Raw genomic sequence first — 7199 nt, forward strand, 5'->3', positions numbered from 1 at the left:
ACCCCAACTGGGTTCTTGAAACCAGATACTACAGTACTAAACTACGCCTATGCTGTGTTTTGTCCAACACCTACTATGATAAAGTTTAATTTATAAATTAGGTGAAGTAAAAGATCAAAAACAGTAGCTAATAATAAAACAGAATAATTACAATGAAATAGGACAATTATAATAGCAGTATACTGTAATAAAAGTTATGGGAATGTAGCCACTCTTTCTCCTCCTCCTTCTCTCTTCCCAAATATCTCACTGTTCTATGGATCTTTGTAATCTCAGCATGCAGCTTCTTTTTCTTTCCTTATTAAGTGGAGAACATTCACAGCTTCTCCCTGGCATATCCAGATGGTCAGCATCACTACTCTGGAATGTCGGGGTCATTGTTTAATAATATAAGAGTGACTCAGGCACAAGCATTGGGAAACTGACAGTCGATCTGATAATAAGAAGGCTACTAAGTAACTAGTGGGCAGGTGGAATAGACAGTATAGACAAGAGAACAATTCATATCCTAGGTGTGTGGCAACTAGATGACGAGAGATTTCTCCATACTGCTCAGAAAAATGTAATTTTTTGTTTATTTCTGGAATTTTCTGTGTAATATTTTTGGGCTGCAGCTGACTGCAGGTTACCAAAATTGAGGAAAGGAAAACCACTGATAAGGGGGATGATGGTAAAGTGGTACTAGATTAAGTCAAAGTATGAAACAAATACTCATGTGTCCATTACTGACATCATTAAGTGAAATAAGTAGAAACTAGAAGAGAGAGCTCCTGTGCAGAGAATCCTAAAGGTAGAGCATAAATAATCCCCCCTCTAGGAGTGGCGACTGTGCATAGTGACTCTCTCCAAAGGGAGACACAGAGGAACGAGGGAGGGAAGAACATTTTACTACGGAGAACCCTGCAACGTTACCAAAGCCGGGTGATCGTGGTTATGACCTGTAGTATGTCTGCTTGATCTGATGGGTAAGTAGGGCACTTTATCTTTGTGGTTACCCTCCCCCAAACCCACTAACCAGTATAACCACGAGGAAACACCAGCCCAATCCAAGTTGAGGAGCATTAAATGAAACACCTGACCAGTACTCCTCAAGATTATAAGATCATCAAAAGCAAAATCCCCTGTACTGGCAAAAAAAACTCAAAAAAAAAAAAGGCAAGAAACAAAGAAAGAAAGTCTGAGATATTGTCACAGCCAAACAGACTCTAAGTAGGCATGAGCAGTTAGGTGGAATGTGGTATCTTGGGTGGTGTTATGGTTTATATTTAGATGTCCCCCGAAGCCTCATGCCCTTTTAGGTGAGGCTTTTGGGAGGTGACTGGATCACAGGAGCATGATACTCATGAGTGGATTAGTCCAATGATGAGTTTGTAGGTAAATGTGATGTAGGGAGGCGAAGCCTGATTGGAGGAGGTAGGTCACTGGGGGCGTGGCCTGCAAGGGTATATCTCCTTCCTTTCTCTTTTGATCCTTCTGTGCTTCCTGCTGCCCAGCTATCAACTCTTTCTCCTCTGCCCTGCCCCTCTGTCATACCACCCTGCCTTGGAACCAGCTGACTATGGACTGAAAGTTCTACAAACTGTGAGCCAAAATAAGCCTTTCCTCCTTGAAGTTGTGGGTATCAGGTATTGTGTCTCAGTGACAAGTAACTAAGATGAGATCATAAGACAGAAGAAGGACATTAAGTAAAAGTGACAGAAATCTGAATAAACTGTGAACTTTAGTTAAAAATAATGCATTGATTCACTACTTCTAGGAAGTTGATCATGCTAATGCAAGACAATAAAAGGAGAAATTGAGTGGTATGTTCGTGTGTTAACTTTTCATCACTATACCAAATACTTGAAATAAATCAACTTATAAAATGAAAATGTTTGGGCTCACAGTTTTGGAGGTTCCAGCCCATAATCAGTTGGCTCCATTGCTTGGAGCCTGTGAGGAAACAGCGTGTCATAGTAGAAGCAAGTGACAGAGCAAAACCCCTCACCTCATGGACAGGAAGTGAAAAAGAAAAGAAAGGGGCTGGGTCCCACCATCCCCTTTGAGGACAAGCTGCCAGTGAGCTAAAGACTCCTTGATAAGCCCCACTTCTTAAAGGTTTCACCACCTCCTAATAGCACCACATGGACAAGCAATCTTTTATCACCTGGACATTTTTGGGACACCTAAAATCCAAGTGATAGCAGCAAAAATGTCCTGTACCATCCTCACAACTTGTCTGAAATCTAAATCTATCCCCATATTAGAAGTTTATTAAAAATATGCTAGAACCTGGGCCATCTCTTGAGGATGAAAGCGATAGTTTTAGCATACATTTTAGAGGTTTGGAGAGCCAAAATGGTGTGATGACTTGTACCTAGATGTCTCCCCAAAGCCTAATGTGCTCATAGGTGGGGCTTTCTGGAAGTGGCTGGATCTAGAGTGTGAGAATGTAGATTAAGGAGATGATACTGGGATTAAGGTTGTGTGGTGCTGGATTAGTTCACTACTTGGTTTGTTATAGTTCTGGGTATGGGTAATGGGAAGCCCTAACCTAGGTATGGGTGGCACCACCCAAAAGGCTTGTAGCCTGGATGGGATGAAAGGGAAAGGAAGGCTTGCTGCTGCTGCTTGCTGGTTGCTGCTTCCTGCCTGACCTGCCATGGCTTGTTTCTCCTCTGTGATACCCCTCTGTCATCCTACCCTGCCTTGGAACCAGCCAACTATCTTTGTACTGAATCCTCTACAAACTGAACACTGAAATAAACCTTTCCTCCTTTAACTTTGGGTGTCAGGTATTTTTGTCTCAGCAACACAGAAATTAACTAAGACAGTTGAATTCCAACTTTGCCTCACATTTATTAGTTGTGTGACCCTGGGGACGTCACTTAAATTCCCAGCATTTCAACTTCCTGTCTGTAAAACATAAATCATGATGTGTTCCTCACAGGGTTGTAGAAAAACAGAGATCCCACACATAAGCCATGTGACATATGGCAAACACTCCATAAATTATGGAGTTATTCTCTTGTAGGTAGTGGACCCATTCCATCTGAAGGCCATAAGATCTGGTGATCTCCCATTGAGGGATATCCTGGAGCCATGACAGTGCTGTCCTGTCAACCCCTTCTTCACTGATTAGATGCACTACTTTTATAACAAAAGCTTTTCTTTGTTCACTATTTGATTAGATTAAGACATGGTACCCACTGGAAAGGCAGGATCAACGCTTGGTTCTTTCATTTAAAATTTTTCAGAAGGAGTTCATTATTTCCTACCTTCTGAACAAAGTGAATGCGTGTGTAGATTGGTTGTGTTTCAGTGCACGGCAGTCATTGTTCTCCTAGGTGCTCTTATAGTCCCATCTTTAGCCAGTGGGAGCCGGTGGGCAGGGTGATCCCGAGTCCTTTTCACACAACATTAGTCTTTAATGGCTTCCTGCTTCTGGTGAAACAGGATGTCCACGATCATCTCGCACATTGGAATCAGTCACTTCTCCCTGGCTCTTTTTACTTAGAAACTGTTCTTAGAGACCATCATCTGGATCATTCCTGGAATGATCATTGTCTCTAGATATTTACAGTAACCAAATCTAGGAAGTGCAAACATTTTTTAAGGAGAAATACTGTACAACATGAGTTCATGCTATTTCCAATTCAAATTTATGATGAGAGACTTCATTCATGTAGTTGGTTTTCCATTTTTTATTACTTTTCGCTTCTTCTGAAAAATCTTAGCTCCAAACAATATTTATATGAGAATGCTTATCTTACTATATAGTGAAAAACAACACATTGAAAAACAATATCAATAGCATGATTAATTAGAATGTTTTTGCCGTTGCTTCGTTTTTGGTGGTGCTGGGGATTAAACCCAAAGCCTTCACACTGACCTACATCTCCAGCCCTTTTAAAATTTTTATTTTGAGACAGGGTCTCGCTAAGTCTCTAGCTGTCTGAACTAGGCTCAAATTTGCAATCCCACCCACCGCACCCTCCCATAGCACCGGGATTATAGGTAAGTACCAGCACAACTTGCTACTTTAGACTTAAAAAAAAAATTAGGGATTTTTTTGTTGTTGTTCTTGCGGGTATTTCCCACCCAGGAAGCACCGTTAAAAAGCTACTCACTCATGTGGTTAAATCATGAATATAACACACAGTTACCCTCATTGGTTTCATTTTGCTTTTGATTTTAAAGAATTGCTTTTTGTTTCATTTTGACTTTTTAAAATTATAAAGGAAATTTACAAGGTTTACGAGTCTACGAAACAAGATATTTTCAGATAATAGCATTTTTGAATGTGTCACCCACACTCCTCTGACTGCTTTTTATTGTCTGGAAGCTCTTTGGTTGTATCTGCGAAGGGAAAGAAATAAGACTGTCATTCAGATCAGGAGAAATGATGGTTTTTACTTTTCTCCCCTATACAAAGAAAAAGAAAAAATATTCAACCCTGCAACTAGGACCTGTTTTTGTTTCCCCCTAACAAGGGCCTGTCTGTCAGTCCTCCGCGGCTTCCAAGCTCCACCGCACAGCCTGAATAACAGACACGATGGCGTGATGATTACTGAAATCAATTAAATGTCAAGGTTTTTCCATGCGTGCAGCTTCCTTTAGACAAGAATGCTTTTCAGAATATCTTCATTCCCTTGGGATTTTCTTCCCTTAAAGCTTTTATGATTAATGTGACAACGTGAAGGAAGCCATGACAGTTCCTTCCTCCCCCGGACACACAAATAGACGAGAGCCTGCCCATTGTGCCTCAGGCCTGGCGTGGTCCAGCTGACGAGCTCAGCCGCACCGCTGAGTGCTCTCTCTCCCTCCTTCCTCACTGCGAGCTGTCTCTCTGTCCTACTGAGGCCACCATTTGGGGGGTCTCAGGAATCCAGGCTCCCTCTTGTTTCTACCTGGACCCCTTTCTTCTCCATCTCCTTTTACGATGCCTGATAGCAACGGTCTCATTTAAATGCCACCTGTCCCACCCCTTAACCACTCTCAATACAGCTACCCAAGCAACCTTTCTGGAAAATCCCCAATGTAATCATCTTTGAGCTCTGTTGAGAAAACATTGATAGCGTCTCACCATCAAGGAACAAAAGCCAAAATCTGTAGCATGGTATGGACACCTTTCCTCATCTTGCTTTTATTGCTCTATAGAATCCTTTTTATGCTCTTTCTACCAGGTGAGCTTTGAACAGGCCATGCATTTATTGTCATTCATCTTTTCCTTTACTCGTACTTCCTTACCTGGAATTTCCTACCCCCACATTTTCATATAACCAACTCCTATTCATCCCACAGCACCCAGTGAGTTTAAGAGTCACCTTCCCTGCAACCTGTCTCATATTTCCACCTCTAAATTCACATTAGCCTTTCCCTCCTCTGTGCCCTGGTTACACTGATGTCAGACTTTATTTCTTCAGTATCAGGGACTGAATCTAGGGCCTTCACACTGAGCTACTTCCCCAGGCTGTTTTTAATTTCTGTTTTGAGACAAGGTCTTGCTAAGTTGCTCAGCTGCCTAGGCTGGGCTCGAATTTACAGTCCTCTTGCCTTAGCCTCAGAGTGCTGGGCTTAATCATGTGCCACCATGCCTGGCTTTTTGTCAGGCTTTATTTCATCTTCCACAGCAGGAAACACTTCTTGGTATAAGCATCTGACTGCCAACAAATTAGATAATAAAGAATAGAAAAATTCTAGAAATATACAAACTATGAAAGTTGACCCAAGAAGAAATACCATAGAAGACCTGAGTAGTCCTAAAACAGGGTAAGAGATTGAATCAGTCATTAGAAAAAGAAATTCTCAACAAAGAAAAGCTGGGGCCAGAGGACTTCATTGGTGAATTCCACCAAACATTTAAAGAATGAACATCAGTTCTTCCTAAATGCTTCTTTAAAATAGAAGGCAAGGGAACACTTCTTAACTCAATACTTAAGGACAGTATTATCCTGATACCAAAGCCAGATTAAAGACATTGAGAAAAAGGAAAATTACACATCCACTCTTAGAGGATGTGAATGATCTTACCTCACTTGCCTGTGGGTCTTTAGCACCCAGTACCATGCCCAACACACAGCGAGAAACAACAGAAGTTTCTTTTTTTTTTGTACGGGAAATTGAACCCAGGACCTTGCGCTTACCAGGAAGACACTTGTGCCTGCTGAACTACATCCCTGGCCTTAGAAGCTTCTTGATTAATAAATGGTTTAGAGGCTAAACATGGGCATGCTTGAACAGGAGCAGTTTGTCCAAATTGAAAGGGCTTAAATCCCATATCTTAAGTTAGTTTTAAATGATGAAAATTTATCAAGGAAAATATCTGGATGGACAGAGAGAAGAGAGGGAGGAAGAGGAGGATCCTTTAGCTTGTTGTGACTATAAAACTGTTAATTAATCATCTACCATTACCACTGATGACCATCACTACAATTTAACAACATCACGCATGCCGTCCTTTCCCAAGCAAGAAGGTTAGTTTCTGTGATTCTTTTCCAGAAAGGCAGAAAGGTTCTTGTGTCTAAAACCACAGTTTTCACATTTTGCACTGCTTGACATTTATCCCTGAGACATATTGATTTCCTCCAATTTTGTGAAGCATATTTTCTGACAGCTCTACCTAGAAGTGCTTCTGTTTCTGTCCAGCTGCTACTAGAAATGAAACTCAATACAGATTCCCAGACACCCTGACTGATCATAAATGTGCAGGGTTTTAATCAGAAACACAGCTATCGTCACCTCCACAGATTTATGTACAAATGACATTTCGGAACACTGAGATCAGATTCTAGGAGGTGTTTTTCCCACTACTGAAGCTTTACAGAAATAAGTTGGAAAAGCATCACTGCTTGGCTGTACTCTTGACATCACCCAGAAGATACAGATGTCACACGGAGACAGAGCTGTGATTTGTCTTCTCCACACTTCCCAGGGGAGGGAGTTGGAGCTTGGAAATGCTCAAGTTCACTTAAGGAGTATGGATTTGTCTTCTTTCTTGTGGCGGTAGCTGCAGAGATGAAGGGAAAGTGCCAGGGCTCAGCAGTGTTCAAAGCATATTTCCAGAGCATGGTAGGTTACAGTGTGGAGGAAACACTGTTACTCACAGCTGAATTACCTTCTGAGAAGGTAGCTTTAGGTTTATTGGGCAGGTGCTTCAATGAACTTGGGCTGGGATTGGGAGAAGACTGGAAGACCTGGGTGGGAGGTTTCATTGAGAA

Source organism: Chinchilla lanigera, unplaced genomic scaffold (genome assembly GCF_000276665.1).
Source record: "Chinchilla lanigera isolate Chin_1 unplaced genomic scaffold, ChiLan1.0 scaffold00041, whole genome shotgun sequence".
NCBI classification, from domain to species: domain Eukaryota; kingdom Metazoa; phylum Chordata; class Mammalia; order Rodentia; family Chinchillidae; genus Chinchilla; species Chinchilla lanigera.